Genomic DNA, 25,509 nt, shown 5'->3' with positions numbered 1-25,509 from the left:
TATTTTATTATTATGAATTATTACCATATCTTTAGCATTTGTAGTCCGATCCTGACAAGATTGGTATCAAAACTCGTGCTAGAACAAGGACTTTCAAATACAAAGACCTTAAAACATAATTTTCGTAATGCTAGGGACTAAAAACAGCTTAGAATTGACCGTAGATTACGAATATGGGGTACCACTTTTTTTTCTTTTTTTTTTCGAAAAATTAATGCACCCCTATGTTTATTGTGTTAACATCTTAAATTATATATGAATCGATTTTAAATTTTAAATTCTGACTGCCCTAGAAAAATCTCATTTGAATATTTCTGAGCTTGCAAAAACCAAAGCTCACATAACTGGACCGATTTTGAAGCGGAATGTCAAATTCGACATGATTTGGCCTCTGCACTTAAGCAATAAATATCGATCAAATATGTTTTTTTCCTCTAGATCTAGTCCTCGGTTCTTGAAAAAGAATTTATTTCGGTTACTGTTCCGGTGCTAAAAATAGAACGATGAGTTTCGGTTCCAGAAACGGTTCCGATATTATTCCCTGCTCTTAATAGTTGTTTCGGGGATATATATAACGATTCGCTAAACCAACCTATCTGGCTCTTTATGGTTCGAGCCACCGAACCTTTTCCAACATATTGAATAAAAATAAATGTACTTGACTTTCTTAAAGGATACTTTGAGAAAATTTGATATTGTATGAACTGATAAGCCCTCAATTAGTGGAAACAAAGCACATATATACGTATGGATTTGCGTATATCCCATTCTGTATAGTTGAGACTTACTGCAAGTGTGCACAGTGTGTACACACTGCAAATATATGCGGGGCAAAATAAAAAAATAACTGAAAATGTAAAATGAAAAGGCAACGAGAAGGACAGAAGTTGAAGAGGACATGTCTGCAAATGACATAGATTATATAGATTGTATTTTTAGTGGCAAATGATATCGGCAATGATGACGTATATAAGTTAGTTATGCATACATATGTAGTATGCACATATATATAGTTGCCTTATATAGTACAGTTGGCTATATTTAAGTCAACTGTAGCTTGTTTGTAAATTATCAAATGCAGTTGCCAACAAACGAAATCAAGTTTTGCTTTGGAGACTTGTCCCAGTTGCAGTCGCAGTCGCAGTCGCTGCGGCAGTGGCAGCGCAGCCTTGTGTAGAGTTTGATGCCGGAAAAAGCTGTGTTGAGAGCTTCACAGGAGCTTTTCGGGGCGCCTTTAGGTGCCGCCCGCTGTTGGGGCAAGTTAAAGCATTTGTTGTTATTGTTGCGCTCGCTCAACACAGGATACGTTGCGGCCGCTGCTGCTGCTCCTGCTGACGTTGACGTTGGCTTCACTGTCTCTGCCGCTGTCGCTGCCGCTGTCGCAGTCGCAGTCGCTGCTTGGTGGGCGAGCGTCGCTCTCTCTCTCAATCAGTACGAGTCAAGCAGTCTTCGGCGTATCCAGCAAACGCGGTTCTTTTTTAAGCGCGTTTTGTATTATTCTACTCATATAATTTATCATTTGCGTCGCTGTATGATTTCTCCTTGTTTCGTAGTACACAAAACAACAACAACAACAACAAAACCGCAACAACAACCAACAAAACAAAAATAAACAAAACTAACTAACAAACTAACTAACTGGTAAACAAACACAAAGCGAACAACAACAGCAGCAAGCAAAAAAAAAAAAAAAAAAAACAAACAGACTTCAACTAAGAACTTAAAGAACAACCACAAACGTATTAAGTACATATATTAATGAATATATGAATATATTCTACGCCAATTTTAAAGTCGAGCTCAGAAGAGAGCGCACGTCGTCGTCGCCTCAGTACGTCCAAAAATTCAGGAACTTGTAGATCTACAAACATATCTCACAGCTCAAATTTTAGAATTTTATTTTATTAATTGTAATTATTTTATGTTTATATAGAGCTCTATTGTATCTATCCTACATGTAACTTTCAACTAACTCAAAAAAAAAATTCCCTTCTTTTCAAACAAGAATTTCTATAGAATTTCATTATAAACAAATTTATTCAACACATCCAATTGAACATCTATTCTGAATGTATAGTCGTACCAAAGATCGTTCACGTTTCATTGTGATACTATTACTTAAGATTTGTCAACTTTTGTTTTAAAATTAAGCCTAAACTTAAGTCAAACTTTTATTTAGTTTAGAAACGATGTCACACTGTTAATACGCTGTTGTAAATTCTATCTTTAAAATTGTCTAACATTGTCTGTAAAGCTACTGTTAACATAACAGTAGAAGTCTGCTCTTTGAATCAAATTTATTTATAAGTTTAAATTATACTATACTCAATAAAATACAATAATTTATATTTCATTCAGAATATCTAATTTTTAGTTTAAGATCATGTAAAATAGCATAAGCACATAAAACCCAATGCTGTTAAAGTCTCAGTAAACATTGTTAACAGTTGCCTAATATTGTTAATTTTTTTATCATTGCAGATAACTGAGACTCTCATAAAAAAAGTCTGCAGGCAGCAATCAAGAAAAGAAAAGAGGAATTTCTCAATAATATGCTTAAATAAGCAAAAAAAGGCATAAAAAGGAAAAATAAAAGTGCGATCTTAGTTTTACATAAAAGAATTCATTAAATTTCCCACGGTTACTTTGTGTTTAAATTTTTTGAATGTGAACAAATGGAGATGAGAAATTAAAAAAGTGGAAAGAAGAAAAGCAATTAAAAAAAATACAAGTGTGAAAATTTAACGTAGTTCGCGTGTTTTTTCATCAAAGTTTTTTAAGAAAGTGTTGTACGATATATCGTATAAGAGATATACAGAATCATCGGTAAAGAAATTCACGGGTTGTTTCTCAATGCTCAACGTTTGAGTTTGCGAAAGCAAAGGCGGTCTGCGAGACGATATACCACAAGGTTTTTTTTACAGAATTTACAGGGCGTTACGAATTGGGGACGCACTACGAAACGAAGGTTCGGGCATATAGTAAATATATTATTATAACACCAAATATAGTAAAGTTAGACAAGTGTTTTTTCTATTATATATAGGTATATATATATATAATACGAGTAAAATATATTATATATATATTAACATTTCAAAACAAGACTTGAACTTCTTAAAGAAATTAATGTTTATACAAGACATTTAGAGAAAAAAATTAAAACAGATAAAAAGAGAACACCAAACGGACTTCCAACGATTTCAAAGTACGACGAAATATTTTTTAGAACAAAACCAAAATAGTAAATTCCGGTTAACAACAACAACACCAAAGAACAAACAACAACAACAACAAAAGCAGCAACAACCAATTTGCCAAAGGAAGAGCCATTAAAACAATTCTATTTTCATCAAATCTTCATAAGAAGAGATATTTGATTAAGGGCAAGATACAAGAATTTATACAAAGAAAAGATCACAAAGAAAGATCACACGAGAAAGAATAACAGAGGTTGGCTAAAGAGCATCGACGAAAGAGAAAGAGACAGAAAGAGAAAGCGATCAGCTGCTTAGTGATATTTTATAACACAAAATATCAGTTAAGGACAAACAATTATAAGGTAAGTCTTAAAAAACAATATATTTAAACAAATAAATATTTTAGAGTTTCTAAGGTTGTAGTTACTGGAATAGTTGCGAATGGAACTGCTAACCAAGGCTGCAAGCCTATAAAATTAAAATAAATAATTGCGTAATATTAGAAAACTATTAAATTTATTTAATTTTTTTTTTCGAGCCGAACCTTTTATTTTAGAAAGCGGTTCGGTTTAGGTTCGGGTTTGCAAAGTAAATAATTTTAAGGGTTCGGTTCATGATCCGGTTCAAGCTGCTTAAAATCCCGAACCGAACCGGTTCTTCGAGGTTAGGCTCAGAACCGGTTTGCAGACTTACTGCTAACAATACAAAAAATTACTTAATTTCTAAAATATCAGTTCTAGAGTTTCTAAAGCATAATAAATTTAATAGAAAATGTCTTTAGGGTTACAAATTAAATTGAAAACTTGAATATCAAAGTGATAAAACTTTGGGATACATTAGGCTTGTAGTATTGAACGCAATGGGTAAACTTTAGAATTAAGAATCACAGAATTCTTAGAGTTTTACCTAAAAGTTTTCTTTAATAATAGTTTTAGTTATTTTCTGCTGTCGAACTAGAAACAAATTTGTTTTTAAAGGATTTCGGGCTAAAAACAGAATCGTTTCTTGAATAAAATTCAACTATAATAGTATTAATAATACTTGATATAATACGTATCAAATCTCTCCTAAAAATGCACTGAAAGTTCGGTTTCCCTGGGGAATATCCGTAGACGGTGTGAGGCGCTGACAGCACAAAGGGTTCAAGTGTTGTCAGGGAGTCTCCCTCTTCCTCTTCCTGTGTCTCTCCCATTCTGTCTCACTCACACTCTTAATGTCTTGATTTTTCATGTCTGGTACACACACACACACAAAAACTCATGTCCATATTTACACTCCAACTCATTCAGAAAGCAATTTATGCATTAATTGTAATCGTTGATTGCATTGTTGTTTTCAATGATAATAATGTTGTACCATGTTAATAATGACGATGTCCCTGATGGCCCATCACTTCTCTTCTGTCCTCCAAAAATAGACAAATCGCGGCATTACTGCTGGCAGATACTGTCAGAGAACACTGCACAAAATAATCCAATTTGATCGATTTTTAAATTGAAGCCCATTAAATTAAACCGTTTGCAGTCTAAAAATTGCCATCAATAAGTAATTTCCATTGGCTAATTTGAGAACAATTTCGACCAGACATGATTTGGCCATTAGTAAATGAATTAGTTATGACAATTCTTGAAAAACAAATTATCAACAGAATTGACTATCGTATGGGTTAGAATTACCTAAAGCTGTGAGTTGATTTTTTGCAATTTTACTGAAAAAGCTAAATAATATGTTACTCACTATTTATTAATTTTAAATCAAACATTTTATAAATGTGTGTTGTTTATATCAATTTATGTACAATATATATTTTCGAAATTTAATTTTAATTGATTAAGACATGCAGAAGTTTTTAAAGAAATTATATCATTTAAAAACTGTATATATTTTATATGACAAATAAAAGGAAAAAAATTTCAAGCAGACAAAAATTAAACAATTTTAATTTACTATCTCTAATTTAAATTCAGTTTATATTAAAAAGTTGGAAATTAATTTTTTTTACATGCTTAGAGGAATAGTGAAAAACAAATGCGAAAATAAAATAATTTTTTTGTACATAAAATTAGCTAAGGCTGTAACCAAAAACTAGGGCTAAGGTGTTTCAAAAAATCGGCTAAATCTGGTGGAAAATACTCCAAAAAGGAAATCACCGATCGTTATATTTAATCACAGTAATGATTGTCGGTTGGGGACCCACCCAGATTAGATCGGCAGATGGGGACGTATGGTAGAGATAACTGTATTTAGTTCAACAATTATGATGTTTTCTCCACAAATCCAACAACAACAACAATGCGAACGGACAACGCCTAAAAGCAGGCAACAAATAGCATGCATATTTTATCAAAAGAACACGGCAAGGAGGGAAGGGCGGCATATGGATTGGAGGGAGTAAAGTTGTAGGTGGTGTGAAGAGAGAGGAAGAGAGGACGAAAGGAAGAAGGGAAGGGTGGCACTTATGTAAAAGTCAGCACGGACGGCAAAGTCAAACAGACAGACGAAGGAAGGCACACAAAATCAATTATTTAAATGTAACTCGACAAAAGTTCAGAGTTCGATGCAGTGCAGCAATGGACCTGGACATTTAAACAAAATCAACCACTGTACACCCATCCATATGCACAACCTTACACACACACACACACACACACACACACACACACACAGTTGTCGCTTGTGCGCGATGGCATAAAATTAAAATGAAATGAAATGAGATTTGTGTCTGTCCATTGAGAGGAAATTATACAATACAATAAAGTGCAGCATATATATATATATGTATATTTACACATGCACATAATACATGTATAGCTCCTCTATATAACTGTATTCTATATGTATAATATCATATACTTCCACTGCCTCTTTCGATTGATGCAACATCCCAACCAAAAAAGTGCACGGAACGAAGCCATCTTTGTTACATGTGTGTTAGTGTGCAGAGTTAGATACAGATACACACCGTAAGTGCTATAAAGCTTTTGCAGTCTTCTTGTGCCCAGCCCACCCCCTCTCTGACCATACTAAAAACTGCCTGTCACTCGCAGCAACAACAATATCACAGCACAACAACAACACCAGCAACACCTCCCACATTAACACCACTGTCAATGACACCACCATCATCAACACTCGCCACACTGTCCATTAACATTATTTTGAACATTTCAGTTTTTAATTTTTTCTGACTGTTTCCAACATATGTCATTTTGTTTCCACCAGGTGAAAAGATACAAATGTATCTCATAAAAGCAACATGAGATGCTTTTGTAACTACACATGAGACTACAATTAACTTTACAACTTAATTTTTTTGACTATATTTTTAGCTTGCAGATGAACATTTGTAACTCTTTTATCTTTAAAATGTATTTAAATTTTTTTTTTGTCTTTATAATTTATATTAGCCTAAATTGTAAAGATGTTTCTTAAAAATGTTTCAAAATGTTCTGTCTGCAACTGAATGTATCTTCTAAGTTGCCAGCAAGCAACGATATTTCATTAACGATATTTTAACTACTTGTTTGATTATATTTAACGGTTGCCACCTCATCAAAATGATTGGATTTTAGAAAATATTGATTAACATGAAGATTCTTCTCTTAACACAGAAATACCTTAAGCATTTAAAAACTTTCTCTAAAATGACAGATATAAAATATATATTTGCCGATTAAAATACGCATCTAAAGAACACTAACAGATAGAAGGATTAATTAGAAATTCCTATTCAATATTAGACAGTAATATACTTTTATATTTGCTATACAAACTTAAGTTAATTTTAAAAAGTAATTATTTTATTATAAGAAAAATGTCATACAAAGTATTTCCCTCAGTGTACAACATACGCTGCGTTTCATCGTTCATTGTTTGAGCAGCCTTCCTATTGTGTGCTTGTATGTGTGTGTGTGCTCCTGTGTGCATGTAATTTACAGCAACATTTTAGTCAACGCTCGTGCTAGCTTGGAAAATGCTTGAGATGAATTTTCCACGCTCAACAAATGAAGATTTTTAGCCACAACTTATTGCAGTTTTACAGAGAATAAGTGGTGGGTGGTTGGGTGGTTGGGTGGTTGAGTAGTTTGAGTACTCTTTGGGCTCAGTGAAAATGCTATTATGAAGCTTTATCTCTGCATGTTTCTCTCCTTGTTTTTGTGTTCAACGCATTTGACAAGTTAACAGAATGCGGCGAGCAAACAGAATTAAGCCCAGCATAAGAAATTTAATTTCAAAGAGTTATTTAATATTTTCTCTTTGTTTCTTATACTCTTTTTGTTTTGTTGTTGCCTTGCTTATGCATTATTGTGCGTCTTGACTCTTGAGATACATTAGTTCTTCCTCTTTTTATACCCTGAGCCCATTGAAAATGGCCAAAAAAGGGTATAATGTGTTGGGCAGAATGTATGTAACAGGCAGAAGGGGGCGTGGCAGATCTCCCAAAGTATATATATTCTTGATCAGGATCAACAGCCGAGTCGATTGAGCCATGTCCGTCTGTCTGTCCGTCTGTCGCGTCAATCTTAAAAACCATAAGAGCTAGAGACTTCAAACTTGGTATGTAGGTTCCTGGATACCATAGGCAGATCAAGTTTGTTTTTTTTTTTTTGGATCGGCCCACTATATCATATAGCTGCCATAGGAACGATACATCGAATATGAAGTTTTAGTATAGAAAAGTTTTTTGTTCGTTGAGATATCAGAACAAAACTGATAGAATATGCATCTGGGCTGGTATTATACATCCTGACCAAATTTGGTTGAAATCGGTTTACTATATCATATAGCTGCAATAGAGACGCTCAATCGAAAATGAAGTCTTAGTATGAAAAAGTTTTTTGTTTTTTCAGATATCCTAACCATACTGTTAGAATCTGCATTTAAGTTGGTTTTGTACAGTCTAACCAAATTTGGTTTATTTCGGTTCCATATATCATATTGCTGCCATAGGAACAGTTGGTCGAAAATTAACTTTTATAAAAGAGTACCTGGAATTAGGGTATCCTACTGTCGAGCGTGCTCGACTGTAGCCGCATCTCACAGCGAGCGAAGCGAGCAGGGGGCGGAGCCACCTTATTTCTTTTTGACTCGTAAGGGCTTATTTTTGCTTTTTATCACTGCTTTGCCCATTTTTCATTTCCTATTTGCCATTTCCGCACATCCACATTTTTCCATCATGCTCTTTATAAACAAGTTAGCTGCCTGACTTGTTTTCAGTCTTCCGTTGTAGATTGGGAACAATGCCTGAGCAAATTTAATGAGTTTCTGTCCAGAGTATTTTTGTTGAGCCAACTTAATTTCATTTTACTTGCATTTCAAATAAAGTATTTACTGTGCTCATCAGCTGTTATTTCCTCCCTCACTCTTCTTATAATACACCCTCTTTCTTTCTTTCTTATTCTCTATATTTATCTTTAGTTTCTTAAACTTTACATAGAATTTCATTACAGCAAGTTCTTTTAACTCAAAGCTTAGATGGAAAGTCTAGTAAAGTTTGTAAACTATTTGTGGCATTTTACAAATATTTATATACAATATTTTTTATTTTGTTTTATGAAGAAAATTTCACTACTCACTGTTAACTTCGTAAATACATTAACACAAAGTTTACGCTTTATTTGATTGGGAATTATAAATAAAATCTACCAAATAATTTTATTTGCCAAATCCACTCGTAATAACATTTCAAATATGTTTAACGAATCTGCTGTGCATGTAAATATATAATTAGAGAGCACTGTGAGTCGTATAGAAATCCATTCAAATCCCCATAGAGCGCATATATTTGTTTTCTGATATTTCAGGCGAAAATGTGCTTATTTTTTTCATAGAGACAAACAAATATTGGCGCTTGGGCAACTCTGTGCTTTACACACACACACAGACACAGGAAGAGAGAAAGAGACGTAGAGTTTGGAGGAAAGAGACACAGCATAACAATTGAAACAACGCCAATTTGTTGAATAGTTGTGGCTATATTTAAGCTGCGTTGATTGTTTTTTGTTCGATTGCAATGGGGATTTGTCAGATCGAAAATTCTAAAACTCCTCCCCTATTCCCACCCATTGGAGGTGCCACAAACTCGTGGCAACATGAGATATTAGACAGCCTCTTCTTTTAGATTGAATATTGGCACTCCGATATTGCATATTGCAGCTCACATTCCGGCAAATTTTGTCGGCAAATTTGGGGTTTCCTTTTGAAGCTCATTTTTGGGGGCCGGATACGTTCAAATGGCAAAATGAAAATCAATATGACGCATGCGCTTGCCCCCCAAAATAACACACACACACACACACGCTTGTAGGTATGGGTGTGTTCCGGCAACACACAATTGCAGGATATAACTAGGATATTATAGCACATGGGTTGCATTATTCAGCCTCAACAAGGAATTAAAAAGCTCGTTAAGTCAATTCGATTATCGGCAACTTTCTTAAAACTCGTTACTGTTGAAGTTAACTTTTAGTTTACACTTACAGTGCGTTAACATGACTTGCAAGTGTTGGTAAATGCCTGTCACAACTAACTTTGATAAAATTGGTTTAAATAGTTCAAATGTAATATTTATGAAAGGATGAAAACTTAAAACTTTAACTAACTGTTGCAATGAAATTAAGTTTGATTTTAAAATGATATGAAATATTAATATAACAGGGAACACTGCTAAAGCTCTGTTAAAAGTGCAACAGCAATGTTATATATTAAAAGCGTTTACATCGCATACAACTAAAAGAAATAACTACGCAAATGTTTTGATAAAATTGATCTTAATAGCTCACATGCAATATTTAAACATATAATAACTTGACTTGGATTTTTATCAAAACTATCCATAACATTTACAGCCTTTATGAACTGAGTTGCCCAAAAGACTAAGCTGCTGAAACTTGACTATTTACTGGTTCTATTTACATTAAGTAAAGCAGAAAAGTAAGCACAATATGATATAGATGACACAGTTATGTATCATCTTAGTATTAAATATTTATACTAATTTCAAACTTTTTAATACATATATTTTTTTTTTAATATCCTTCTGTAAAACATGGAATTTAGTTAGGAAAAGTCTTTCTCATTAAAAATATAGAGCAACATCAGAATTTTATTTCTTATTTAAACTTTAAAAACCTTGCTTAAGTGTTCTAAATAAACTTTCGTCAAGTAAAACTTGCAGTTTTCTTCTTCTCTTGTTTTTAAATACATCACAAGACTTTCTTGTCAACTTTTCATGATTTGTTGGTTTAAAAACTGGTAACAATTTGTATGGCAAGTTTTAACTAAACTCTAATGAAATGCAATTGAAGTGCACTTCACAGCAATCAAAAAGAAACAAAAAAAAAAAAAAATAAAAAAATAAAAACAATTTTAAAAACAGCCACCAACTGTGCGAGCACCACCCTAACCCACCCAGTGAATAAAACCGGCCCAGGCATCCATCCATTGCCCAAACTCGCACAAAACTGACAACTTTCATTACCTGCGCGACAGCAACCATAAAGTGCAGCAGCCACAGCAGGAGACGCCACCACCAGTCGCACTACCCTTCCAAGCATTAGCAGCAGCAGCCGAAGGAGATGGAGAAGGAGAAGAAGAAGAGAAGAAGAAGAGGCATGGACACCACCAGCGGCAACCACATGCAAATCCATATGACCATTAGCAAAGTTCAGTGTAGTCTAAAGGACCTTTGGCCAAACAGGCATACGCATCATGCAACGCATTGTGGCAGCTGTAAGGTCGCATCGATGTTGCCTTTTTTATACCCATGCTAAGGGTATTATAATTTTGTCACGAAATGTGTAACGCAGTAAAGTAGATAGACTCTATAAAGTAAAAATATTGATCATACTAGTCTTTCAGTTTGTAAGCTTTAAGCTTATGTAACTTGATATCGTCAAACCAAACCAGATCTGATTGCTATGTCATAGAGCTTTCATAGGAATGTTTCGTCGAAAATCAGCCCACAGAAAAATATTATTTTTTTTTTAATATTTCTTATGCATCAGATAACTATACCATAAAACCAGAAATATATATCATATTATACCATTAAAAAAAAAAATCGAATGATAATTTAGATATAGTGGAAAAAACTTCGTTGTCTTTTAAGATATCTCACCCAAACTTGGAAACTGTGTATTTAAAAATATTTTATTCATTCTGATAAATTTTTGTAAACATCTGAATACTACGAGTATAGCAGCCATAGTATCAAAAGGCGAAAATTAAAATTAAATAAGACTAACTTTTTCGGTTTTGCGATACTCTAACTAAAGCAAATGTTTTATCAATGGCAAGTCAGTTGGAATGTATAGAAATTAATTTCAAATACAATAATATCTCTCAGTTAAAATTTTTTTTGTATCTAATTGTTTCAATTGAGTTGGTTAGCTGGCTCGAGGTCTCTCAGTTAAATTTTAGCTGGACTATAAACAAAACTAAATAAAAAGCAGTTACTTAAGATACATTAATTAATGTACATTTTTAATGAAAATATAATACTTGCTAAAAAGAGCTGTTGTTGGCAAGGGTATCAAGTCTTCAGCGTGCCGAAGACAACTTTTCTTCAGTGTTTTGTTTTTTTTTTGCTTTTGATTTCTATAAACATCAAAAATGTATAAACTGACAACAGGCGGCAGCAACAACAAAAACAACAACAACAAAAACAACAACAACAAAAACAAGAACAGCAGAAACAATGGCTGCAAAAATTCAAAATTCAAGCACCACTCCAAAGCGCCCAGCGCACGATAATTGAAATGGACAGCATCCGGTTGCAGCAGCCATAGTCCTGCCCCTGTGCCACAACACCACTTGCCAGGGGGTGGGGGCATTGTGGCAGGGGGCAGTGGTCCTCGGGCTAGGACCAGTTTTTATTTTCATTCTTTTTTTTGCATTAGAAAATTACGTATGCCATGAAACTGGCTGTCGAAATGTTATGTACATTGTCTGCAACTTGGGAGCGGGTTATACATAACCTCAACAAAGAAAAAAAGAGAGAGAGAGAGAGAGAGAGAGAGAGAGAGAGAGGCAGAGAAAGAAAAATATAAATCTAAACGAGAAAAAAATAGAACTGCAGCCAGTCCGCGAAACTTTTGCAACCCTAGTCAAATTTTAAAGTAATCCTTCAGTAAGACCTTTAACAGAATTCATCATCAAGTTGATTGCTGCTTTCCTTTTTTTAATTTCTTCGCGCATAAAATTAAAAAAACAAGACCCTATTTGAATGTTACAGCTCTGTTTTAAGTAAGCTTTAAAATAACTTAATTCTTATTATCTCATCATCATTATTATTATAAATTTGTAAATTCAATTTCATCATAATTTGTCTTTTTTTTCCATTTCTTTATTTGCCTGCAGTTTTCCTGAAAAACTGTGTTTGAATGTGGCATATCAACTAAAAACATTCATTCAATAGAAATCTCATGCACACCAATTATATATTTCACTATCCACATAATCGTTAAGTGCCACTAGTTATCCATTTAAAATTCGAGAGTTACACTTCAATAGAAACCTCATCTATACAAATATATTCCTTCAATCTCATGCAACACTATCGCTAATTGCTGTTCTATGAAATTTTGCATTAAAAACCACAGAGTACTATGCAAAATTGCAACTAGTTATTAAAACTTGGCAAGCCTTATACAATTTAAAAGTAATCCTTCAATTGAAAACCTCATTTATGCAAATTACATTATAAGCATCATCGCTTGCGGTTGTTACTTAAAATTTCTGCTAAAACAACCTGAATAAAACGTGCACACTAATGCAGCTCGTCATTCAAATCTGGCAACTCTGGTGGATTTCCAGCGAATTATCAAGAGGCCTTAAGTTTTTCGTCGAATTCAAGAGGAATCCTTTAACAAGAAACTCATTATTAGCATCTTCATTACCGTTCTCATCATCATTTACGGTTGCTGTTTTCATTTAAAATTTTCCATGCACATTTTTAAATTTGAAAACAAGAAAAAGTAAAGAAATGGAAAAAAAGTTGCCAAGTTACCAGGCAGATGAAGTGCTAAACAATTAATTAGAAAAGTTTTTTCTTTTCTTTTTTTTTTTTTTTTTCTTGTTTTGGCCATTGGCCGACTTGACTCGACTTCAAAAGCAATTTTCAACTTGGCAAGTAACGACAACAGACGCTGCCAAGAAAGCCCACGCAATCGCAACAATGAAAACAACGACAGCAACAACAATATTGACACAACAACAAGCACTTGCAATAGAAAAGAAAAATGTATTTTTTCTACTGTCAAGTTAATAGAACATGGATATTTTTAAAGTGTTACTGGAAAAGCCCAACAACGAAGTGTAAATACACTGAGAAGATTAGATTTCAGGAAGATTTTGCGTGCCACTTTCAATTTTATTTCGGAAACAATGTTGTAGCATACTTTTTGGCAAAATTATATCTAAGGACAATAATATTTAGTTTTAAGGACTCTAGACGGATTTGAATATATATAGGATTTTCTTAGCTTATAAATAAGTGATCGAAGTACATTCAGTTGAATTTACAGATTCATTGTAGTATTATTTTTATCAGACTTCAAATATTCTGAAATTTCCCAAAATCCAAACTAATCAAAAGTTAGTTGCAAAAATAATATCTTTCGACAACTTTCCGAAATTTTAAATGGGAAAGTTTTTAATTTTAGATTAAGTCTAATTATGTATGAATATTTTTGTATTATCAGGATTTTTCTTATTGTAAGGGTATTTTTTGAGATAGGAATTTGGCTAAAGAATAAACTAAGGGCAATGCCAATAAATTTAGAAATATGCAATGAAATAATTCTGCATACATAACTGATTCTGTTAAATATTTTTTTCTATTTTTACGGAACTAATTATGTAAATATATATGATTTGGTTTGATGATTTTTTTTTTGTCCATTCTTTGTTGTGTTAAAGCATATCGCTGTTAACAGTTTTATATTATGTTAGACTACTTGCAAGGCTGTTAACAGCTGCTATGTTATGATAAACGGAAATGGTACTGTGATTCTTTGGGAAAAACATTTACTTCAACTTAAAACTAAGTCTAGTTCTTATTATCAATCTTAATGAATAAAATTGTGTAATCTAATCAACTTAAAGGTTGTTCAATCTACATTTATAATCACAGCTGCCTTTTGTATGTCCTCGCTCATGTTGAAGTTTCCAACTTTTCGACTATTTAACTTGTTAATGGGGGAGTTTTCGTCCTCTTCCCCGCAGTCCCCAGTAAAATGTTCATGTCTAAAGCAAACTATTTGAAATTTATGTATAACTTTTCGGGCACAAATAATATGCAATATGAATGGGTATAACCTCCATATACCTCTCCATCCCCACCCCCTCCCCACTACTTACCCGGCAAGGAGGAATCCATTTAGATACCGTAATATTTGCTACCCTTCGTATCGTTTTTATGCCGAGAACGTTCAATAAATGTTAATGTGCAATTTGGAGTTTTCCTTTCTTCCTCAGCTGGCAGGTAAAATGTACATACATATATGTACATATATGTCTGTGGGATATGTATTACACACACACACACACCCATAAACATACACGGAAAAAATCAGGGGATTACAGTAGTAAGGTAATTCCGGCTTTTGTTAAAACAAGTAATAAATACTTTATCTTTGCAAAACTTTTTTCAGCAATATTTTGAGCTATCAAATATTCTTTATAAAACAATAACATGCTGAACAAATACTTAAATTATACAAAATGGTAGAATGGATAAAATGGTAAAATCCAGAATTTCTAACCTGAAATTTTAGAAAGATTTTTTTTCTGTGTACACATCTGTGTGCGTGTGTGTGTGTACTGTATCTGTTGCAATTTATGAAAAAAAAATGAGCAAGAAAAAACCATCACAACCATTTTATGTGCTAACGAAATAACAAAAGCCGGTTCCTTATGTGTGTGTGTGTGTGTGTGTGTCACATGTACATATATACACACACACACACACACAGGCATATCCTCAACGTCGAGCCACGTCGACAACACATAAAATGCAATGAGGCAACTTTTTTTGCTCTGCTTTTGCGTTCTGCGTGTTGTTTTTGCATTGCTGTTGTTTTTATTGTTTTTGTTGTCGCCTTTGTTGTTGTTGTTGCTTTTGCTTTCTGCCACAAATTCAATTTCCGCACATTGTGCGCAGCTCCCCAAATGAAACGCCGCCAAAGCAAATTCCCAAAGAAACCACACACACATGTACACATATACATATATCCTTACCCACACCCACACATATAAGAGCTCTCACTGACATGCGCCATCTGCAATGGTCGCTCTCACGGTTTTAACTCTTATTCTCACGCTCTCCGGCAGTTGCTCTCTCGCATTCAGTTTGCTTCCTGCCTACTAGAAAATGTGTGTGAAGCGTAGATTGCGCAATCTATGAAAATCAAAACAACGCCCCACAAATACAAAGACAAACGAGCACACACACATACACACATGCATACACTTATAGAGAACATGAATGAACAGCGCATTGTATAGCAGGAAGAGAGAGAGAGATAGCGTGGACAAGCGCGCGCGCGTTAGAAAGGGAGAGTAAGAGTGGGAGAGCTTTGCAGTTAGTTGAACAGAGAAGAGCGTGTGAGGATGGGAAAGCGGTGAGGGGGGTGTTGGGGGAGCAGCCCGCATAGACAAGTTGGCCACCGGCCGGCATCGGGCATTTTTCGGCTGTAAGGAGGCGTGGCAAGGGGCAGTGGGTCTCGGAGGATGGGACACGCCTTTATGTTGTACATACATACATACATACATACATACTGTGTCAGAGTTCAATATCCTGCATGAGCGCACAGCCTGCAGGTGGCGCTGCATTGTGCTCAGGTGATTGCAGGAAGTAGTTGCAAATTAAAGAGAGACAGAGCGAGACAGAGAAAAGGAATAGGAGAGCATATGCATGTGTAAATACACATACCATACATATGTTACATACATATGGTACATATGTGTGTATGGTCTTCCTAGAAAGCTTACAAAGTCCCAGAACCGATCGCAAAAAAAAGGACAAATGAGCAAAGAGAGAAGCAGCAAAAAAAAAGGTTAGAGAGGTTTTGTATGGGAACAAGAAAGGGAAAGGTCCAAAAATTAAGTTATGATAAGAAAGTGACAGAGAGATAGAGAGAAATACACTTTCAATACTTTTCAGTTGAGCTTAAACAATTCACTATTCTTGATTAAACTGGATACAGACTTGTCTTTTTGCTGTAGACAGTACATGTATGTCTAAGCTGAGCGGATCTGTTTACTATACCATATAGCTATCATGGAAGCAATCTACTGTTTGTTTAGTTGATGGTGTCTCATATATCAAATGACCTGACCAAATTTAAAGAAAATCGGATTACTCTATCCTATAGCTGTCATAGGAACGATCAGTCAAAACTCAAAGTATCGGATCTTCTTTAATTTGTTTTCTTCTGCTATTTAAACTATAAATTTAATTGTTTAAAATAAGCATAGAGTTGGTTTTACTTATGAGCTTAAATGTATTGAAAGCTCATCTACATTAAAGTAAACTAAAGTATTGAATGCTCAAATTATAGCGATCTCGATTTGTTTTCTAAAATGAGCTTTATAGGTACAAAGAAAGCTCTACAATCATTTAAGTGCTTTTCTGGTCAAGAATTTTAGTGTCACGCTCGAAGTAATTAACCCAAGTAGAATTTGTCTATAATTATGATGGTTATCGGGGAACACGACCTCACCTCTTGCAACACGGAGTGCCAACCCTTAACCAACTAGGAATATAAAGTGGCATGCCACATGTATGTAAATGTGTGTATGTGTGTGTGTGTGTGTGTGGCACGCTAATGAAGGCAGAAACCGTCAGAAGCGTTGCACAAACCGTTGAAACGTTTTGTCTCTGCTGTTGAGGGTTGCTCAACAGCATACCATGCCTGCCAGGCTTCACTGTAGTCCGCCTAATGTCCGAGAATAAACAGCTGAGGGCTGGACTTGGTCCATTGGACTGATTGGTTGGGACTTGCATCAATTTATATCAATTCAATTCAATCTTCTACCTGAATGAAATTCCAAGTGCATTGAACTCGTCGCTAACAAGCTGCGAATGAGAAAGAGATGCATAGAGAAATTGCGAAAAATGGGGCGCTAACAAATTTTCTAACAATGCAAACTGTGAACCTTTGCCAGAGGCGTCGAGCAGAAAATTGACAGAAATGGGGGTTGATGCAACTCAAACAAGCGGGTTCTAAACTATCTCTAACAAACCAAAAACAGGGCAAAAGCAATTGTACGTATTTCAAAATCCAAGCAATTTAAAAAATATTATAAATTTTAAATTTAATAAATAAATAATTTATTGAATATTCAGCTAAGTATTCAATTTTAGTTAGTTAGTTTTAGTTTTTGATTTTTAATAATAAAAGTTTGAAAATTAAACTCAATTTATGGTAGTCGATATTTTTGACTCCGATAATATGGACGAAGTATGAAGTCGGATTTTAATATACTGACATTTTCTAAAGCAATTTCCATCAACAACTTTAAAAATAGCAATTTTCAACATTTAGAATGTGTCATTTCCATTAAGAAATTTTGATATTCCCCTTAAAAACTCCCCACGCCTCTGGCCTAACAGAAAATGTCATTACATAAGATTTGGCTGTTACATATGGCTTGCAAAAATGCAAACCCTGCAAACCCTACTGCTAAATGTCAATAAGTCGCTTGTTCGACTAGAGATTTGACAGCTGTGATCCCTTTTGTTATGTTAGGAGGTGGTGGATCGTTTGCTAACCCTACGATGGTGGTGATCTTGGTGGTTGGTGGATCGCTCGAAAGTGTTACATTTTGCGCAGTCCCTCGAAATAAATACAAAGGACCAGAAAGAGAAATGCAAATCGATTCGTTCTGGTTCCGACGAGTTACCGTTTACACGCGTCTAAAAACTGGTTTTACAACACTGTTTTCCCATTGTGATCCCTCTATTCTCTTTCTCGTTCTCGTTCTTTTTGTTTTTGTTTTTGTTGAAAACTTCAAAGCATTTTGGCGTTTTGACACATGTCCTGTGTGCATTTTAAAAGTCGAAAATGTTTTGCAAAATGAAGACATATGGCCACATATATTTTTGATATACTGCACAGCAAACTAAAAAGGGGTTGCAACAGATCTTAAACCTGTTTTGTTCTACTCTTTTTTCCCAAACTTATTAGTCTTGTAATAGAGGAAATAAAAGAAAGTAAATTGAGAAAAGAGGATTACGCCGAACTGCATAAAACTGTAATGATAGCTCTATTAGCTATAGGAACAATTTACAAAACTTTCACTGATTTTAAAGGACATTTTCTTCAAGGTGTGCAAGCGAGGATCAAAATGTCTGCTTTCATACCTTGAAATATTTTTATTACAGGGATCAAAACAAATTAATATTATTCTTTAAAGTAATCTTTTTAATAAGTTACTACAGACAATAACTCTAGTTGGTTTGCAAACAATTCTTTACCATTACCATTTAAGATTGGACAACAATTCTATGAACTTAAGCATATTTTAATATTAATATTGCTGTTAGGTGCGTGAAATATTGACGAAAACTGTTAGGTTTTCGTTAAGTCAATATTGTAAAATTTCTGAAATTCCGAAATACTCGTACTTTGAATCTTTTGTATATTTTTCGCCCACATTATGAATGGTTATTTAGCACACAAGCTATAAATGGCAAGCAACCACTTGACACTCAATACTCAAGGCCTCGTACATGCACACACCCACACGCACACACACACATATATATATATATTAAAAAGAGAACCACCCCAAAACAAAATTAAGCGAATTGGGTCAAAAGATAAACGGAATTATCTTCAAGAGCCTATGAGTAAGAAACACTTTAAATTGCAAAGTATGGGAAAATGGGAAGAAAAAAATACGGAATGAAGCATAACGAAGGAAAAATACAACGAAATCCTTTAAAAAAAATGCAAACGGTTGCCACTCAAGAAGCAAAGCCAACCACCCCCTAGGCAACCACCCAAACCCACCCAAAACCACCAAAGCAACCAACTGATGTTTAGGTTGACTGCGTTTACTTCCCCATCCAAAAGATTGCTCCACAAATTTTGCTCATCTTCAGTGTTGTCAGCTCTGAATGCTGAAATTACATTATTTATAATACGGAAGCTGTGTGTGTGGTTGTGTGTGTGTGTGAATGAGAGAGACAGTTTTTGTGTGTGTGTGAGTGGCAAGTGTACATATATGTAACTCTGATTAATAGACTGTTGTTGCAAGGTGCTCTCTGCTCTCCACTAACTACCGACAACCGGCTGCCGGCAAAAAAACTTGCGCTCTCGCTTTCTCTCATCTCTTATTCTCTTTCTTTTTCCCCCTCTGCCGCTCATTCTCTCTCTCTCTCTCTGCATGCGTATCCTTATTGCGTTTTATACCAGAAGAGAGAGAGAGAGAAAGAGAGCGTGCAGTACCAGGAAAAAGGGTAGCGTGTGCGGCTGTGTCAAAATTTTTATTGTCTTTTGTCAAGCTTTTATCTAAAATCCAGTTGGGAATATCTACAAATATAATCCAATTAACTTGTCTAAGAACATGAGCACAAGCAGCTGAAGTTACATCTATAAAGCTTATATAGCTTTTAGATTGCAAAATTAAGTATAGCTGTTAAGAGCACTTAGTTGAGATCCAATTAAAACTAAAGCATCATATTAAATCCCAACCAAGACTGCAAAACTCCAGAACTCAAGAACTATACATTTCTTTTATATCTCAATTGTTTTCATATTTAATAGATATTTTATTTATTTATGATTTTTATTTTTATTTTTTACCTTTTTCAAAATTTAGCCAGTTCATATATGCATGTATATATATAAAAAAAATATTTTTTGGTTTTTCTATCATTTAGGTAACCCCCGTAAGTATTGTGTAAAATGCTATATTAAATTTTATGAACATTTCGAGAGCTATAAGCTTAATCTTTCTTGGCAATGAGTTTTATCATCGTATTTCATTGTTTGCACTTCAAGCTAGCTTTGATCGTCGATAATTTGTTTGGATTTATTTCGCTAAATTTTTAAAGTGCTTTTGAGTTTCAACTTGGATTTAAAAGTGGCTTTTATTCAAAGCTTCTGCAACTGATTTGCATATCAAAGTATATAATATGTATATCTATTGCTATAGCTTCCTTATATAGGTAGGTACACACTTGCATATTTTGCATTCAAATTTCCCCCACTAGTGCCACCCACCACATCCCAGACTCTCGTTCCCACCCACTAACTGCTGCCTACTGCCAAGCACACGCAAATTCACATCCCACATTCCACATCCCACATTCCACACACGCATACATATATGTATGTATGCAAGTATGTACGCTCTCGCAAAGCCAAGCAGTGCTCTCTTGATGCGAGAGAGCAAGTGTGCGCGAGCGAGATAGTGAAGCCGAAATATAGCTATTGGCCATTGCTATCTCGCTCGCTCGATAGGGTGTGTACCAGCCGGCCGGCGCTAAGCTGCGCTCGCAACAAAACTGCACAGCGCTATGGGTGCAAAAGGGATACAAATATATTTATAAGGTGGTGGATTGCGCTCTCTTGGCGTTCTGAGTGCACAAGCTAAGTGGGGGCAAAGGCGCAAGAGAGCAAGAGCAAGAGCGAGAGGACGGAGAAAAAAGGATACTTTTTTTTTTTCCTTTTGGTTTTTTGGTTTATCTAAGGATACGAGTCGCGGCGAGGACCGGCGCCTGTTTTCTGTTTTCAGTCGTACGTGTTCGTTCGTTGCTTTCGTTCGGTTTTGATTCCATTCGGTTGTGTTTCTCAATTCGAGAACATTCATTTATAATTTTTTGACTCCTCTGCACCAGTTTTTGTGTTGTATTCAGTTACGAATTTGTTGTGTTCTCGGTTTTTTCCAAACTAAACTAAAAAAAGCAAAAAAAAACAACAACAACAACAACAACAAAACACACAGCCAACAACAGGACACGGCAACAACAACTGCAACAAACTGACTGCAATAACTGTGCATGACGCTCTCTGTGCAATAGTATAGCCGATATACATATATGTATATATATATACAAACTATCGCAACTATCGTATAGCATTCTATACACTTTTCGAATTCGATTCGTTTTACACGCTTTATTGTTTATTTATTCGTGTCGGGCCCTGACAATTGCAATAATAATAATTATACAAAAAAATATATTAAAAAGAAAAATTAAGCAACAACAACATCACATCGATTGTGTTCAACAGTCCTAGTCAAATTTTTGTCTATATTTTTTTTACGATCTCTGTTGTTAATCTGTGCGAATTTCCCACTCGACAACAACAAGAACCACAAACATTTCGTGCAAAGTGACTGTCAACAACTACAACTACAACAACACTTACACCTTAACAACAAGAACCGTTAGCCGCACCATTAGACAAAGCCGCTAGAGCGAGACAGCTGCTGCATTCCCGAAAACCGTTAAAAACCGTGCGACGTGGCGTCGTGCAAGCGAGACAGCTGCAAGCTTTAGCAATTGGTGTGAGTGGGAGTTAGAGAGAGAGACAGAGAATTTTGCAATCAATAGACCGAGTATTGTATTTTCTACTTCTCCCAACAAGGAACTCGCTTGTCTTATTTATATAGTACATATATATTTAAAACACTTTTTGTTGCTGTGTTTTTTTTTTTTGGAACGTGTTTGCAACGCGAGATTGTCGAGTGTTGTCGCCTATTGCCAGAAATCTGTAAGTATTATCATCTGTTATACAGAGTATTATAGATATAACAGTTGGTTTTGTTTTTTGTTTTCTTTTTTTTTCAAGTGTGTGAAAAATGTGAAAAGTGTTATACAAATCTTATAAATAAGATCTTTAAATATGACATACCCAATCTATATGATCGAAGGAATATATGACTTAAGTGTCATATAATAATAAGAATAATTTATATTATATTATAAATGCAGCTCAATTTTAAAGTGCAAAGTAAAGTTTAGCCTCTTGGTATAACAGTTAACTGTGCTACAATTTGGAGGTTAAATTGAGAGTTGAATACAAAGCTCAGCAAGGGAGCGTGTGTAAGAAGGGGATGCAAGAAAGTGCAGGGTTGCAAAAGACAAGGGAAAAGTGTTGAAAATTGTTCATTTAATTGACGACTGTGAATAATATTAAGGGCTGAATAAAGTAGAAAATACCATATTTAAAGTTAACAGATTTTTGAAAATCTAAGGGCTTTTGAAGATTGAAATTTGTTCAATAACAAAGTGTGACGATTTTCCGCAGAATTCCCTAGAATCGAGATATAGCAAAAAATAGAGACTGGCTGACTCGACTGAAAGTGTGATCATTAACTAGAGATTAGGGCTAAAATGACTTAGAGAACAATAAAGCTACAATTACATATGCACAAGAGAGAGAGAGAGAAAGAGAGAACAGATACTGAGATAGAAAGAAAGAGTGGGAGAGTTATTCAATCATAGCTTTATCAGTTTTTTATATGAACTGCAGCTGTCTTTGACTAGTTCTTCAGCTTTGTCATGTCTCTCTCTCTCTGCCTCTCTTTTTCTGCATATAGCTCTGTCTCTTTTACTTTATCCATCGCTCTGTTTTTTACTTGAGTCTTGCACCCTTGGCCGTCAAGACATATGCCCTGACCCACCTCAAGGTGCTCGGCTGCGGGCGACACACATTTTAAATGAGGTCACAGATATCGGCGCAAAAGTGTCAATTACACATTTCCTTTTCTTTTCCTTCCCATTCTCTTTGTTTCTTGTATTTTTTTTTTTTTTTTTTTCATTTTTTTTGCACATGCTATTCACATATAGACACACCCTTTGCACAGCAGGGTCGCTGCCCGTTGGGGTTGGGGGGGTGGCACATAAATAAAGGGAAGAGATCTGAGATGCAAGCTCGCATTTTTGCAGCACAATTAAACGTTTGCCTCTAGGCAAGAGTGTGTGTGTGTGTGTGTGTTGTTGAAGGTGTAAGGTTGTGCGTGTGAGTGTGCTCTTTGCTTTCCTTGCATGCCCCTTTGTGTTGCACGCCTCCGCAGATGTTGTTGCACTTCTTTTGTATTGGGGTCGTCTTTTTGTGGCTTTCGCTTTGACTTGCTGTCGTTGTCGTTGTTGTTGTCTCTCTCGTTGCAGTTGTTGTTGTTGTTGTCATTGTCTTTGCTACCTTTTAAGCGGTGTCCTTTTGAGTGTCTCTGTGTTGTGGCAATCCTTGTTGTCATTGTCCTGGTTAGGCCGCTTTTTGAGTTCATTGAACGCAGCCGCAACAGCTGTTTCCCTTGCTTGTCACATGCCACAGAAGAGCAACCACAATTCTAACAAAAACAACAACAACAACAACAAGAACAAGTCAACGATCTGCTCGCTACGAAAAATGAGAAAATGCCGAAAACTCGGAAAGGGCAACAACAACAGCAACAACAACAGCAACAAGAACAATCCAAACACTGGCCGCAACGCGAGTTCATTGACCCAACGATTGGAAACTCAAGCCCAAAAGCGATTGCTTTGAACCTAACGTCCATATCCTGTACGGGAACGGTGAAGGGAGACAGGGTAGGTTGAGGGGTGCGGGGTGCGGGATACGGACCGCAGGACGTGCCGGCTTGTTTGTTTGTTTTTCGCGGCAGGTTTTTACCCTATTTTCAATGCGTTCCTTTCTAAGCATCTACATAGTCAGGGGAGTACCTTACTCTCTCTCTCTCTCTCTCTCTCTCTGTCACGATTTCAACCCTCTTCAATGTGCATCCAATTGGACCATAATTCCAATTGGAGTTCTTACCTCTGGCGTAAGCGATAGCGTCATATGGCTCCAGCTGTCAACTGATTCAGATTTCATTACGATTGCAATTGCCAAATTGCATATTGCAAGCAAAAACATACACTGTTGTGATCTAAGCGACTAGCCAATACCCTGCAATGCTTTCGCGTGAATTTAGATGCACTCAGCTTTTTTTTATAAAAAATATATAAAAGTTGCGATACTTAGGGGAAAAAATAAACAAAATATTCATATCTTTTATATTTCAAATAGAGGAGTATACGTACAAAAAGTCAAAGATTCTATATTTATTCTGGCTTTTTAATTTTAAGTTTAATATAAAATTTTTAAGCTTTTAGGAAATCATTTAAGGCTTTATTTTGTATAATATTGTTTTGCAATGATAATACAAATAATTTATTATTTAATTTTTAGCTCGTTGAAATTTTATAAATTTATAAACTTTTCTAACTACTACAAAAATTAAATTTTTAAAACTACTGCTTATCATATCTTTATTGTTTTTTGCTTACAACTAAATTAAAAGAGATTAAAGTGAAAAAATAACAATATTTCGGAATAATAAAAAACAATTTATTGTCATATGCAAGCGTCAGCACCAAGTTAATATATCCAACAGTTTATAGAGTTGCAACTTGAGTTTTCATGAAAAATGTGCTAGGCAAGGCGAAAAGAAGTGAACTGTCGGCTTTCGAGTGCAATCGCTCTTAACGCATTGAGTACTCGCTGTTCTGTGAGTGGTTGCTCTAATCCACTGAGTCGCTGAACCGCTCAACCGCTGAACCGCTGAGCCACTCGCATATTGCGCTTTTTTACATGCACACAAAACCATTAAATTAAATTCCAAGCCGTCAAGCAAAGTTTTTGCTGACAAAAAAAAAAAAAAAGAAATTACTGAAGAAAACTTGATAAACAAATTTGGGCTTTGAATTTGGAGAGGGTATTAGCTAAATGGACTCAGGGTGACTTTCGATTCGCTTCCTCTCTTCCTCTTTCACTGGCAACTCGACTGTGTAACTTGCTTTATAGAGGGATTTATTTGATTGTCCTTAAAGCTGATTAATATCTCCGTACTTAATTAAATCTCCAAATTTTTCTGTTATTCTTGCAGATTGAGTAAACCGAGCGAGCAATCGAATAGCTATCATTTATCACGGGAGACAGCCAGTAGGACGAAAAAGTATAAGAATAAAAGGAAGACAAGGTTTAATACTACGTATGAGAAAGATTTTTAACTGCAAACCAAGCAAAATAAAACCAAACACCACCAAGCAAAAACCAACAACTATTAACATAAACAAAAGAAATAATATATAACGAATAATCATATTTAAACGTATATATACAAGAACAAGAACTATAACAAATACATATACTATATTATATGTATACATATTTGCATAAACAAAACTAAGTTCCAAGGATTATTTCACGAAACCAAAACCAAAATCGAGCGAAAGCAGATTATAAACCAGCGCAAATTAGTAAAAAAAATATAATATATATAAAACAAAAAAAAAAAAAAAAAAGAA

The 25,509-nt window shown here is 35.0% G+C and overlaps 1 long non-coding RNA gene across 1 annotated transcript; it reads left to right on the top strand.

The window, feature by feature from the left end:
- Positions 1 to 1,663: 1,663 nt before the first annotated feature.
- LOC117790800 lies at positions 1,664 to 25,162 on the top strand. The gene is made up of 4 exons (XR_004618002.1): positions 1,664 to 1,831; positions 2,482 to 2,968; positions 3,143 to 3,562; positions 25,089 to 25,162. It is a non-coding gene; the product is annotated as an uncharacterized LOC117790800 (long non-coding RNA).
- Positions 25,163 to 25,509: the final 347 nt, after the last annotated feature.

This window comes from Drosophila innubila, chromosome X (assembly GCF_004354385.1).
Source record: "Drosophila innubila isolate TH190305 chromosome X, UK_Dinn_1.0, whole genome shotgun sequence".
Taxonomy (NCBI): domain Eukaryota; kingdom Metazoa; phylum Arthropoda; class Insecta; order Diptera; family Drosophilidae; genus Drosophila; species Drosophila innubila.
The sequence above is the reverse complement of the archived record's forward strand: the minus strand, read 5'-3'. Positions and strand labels throughout refer to the sequence as shown.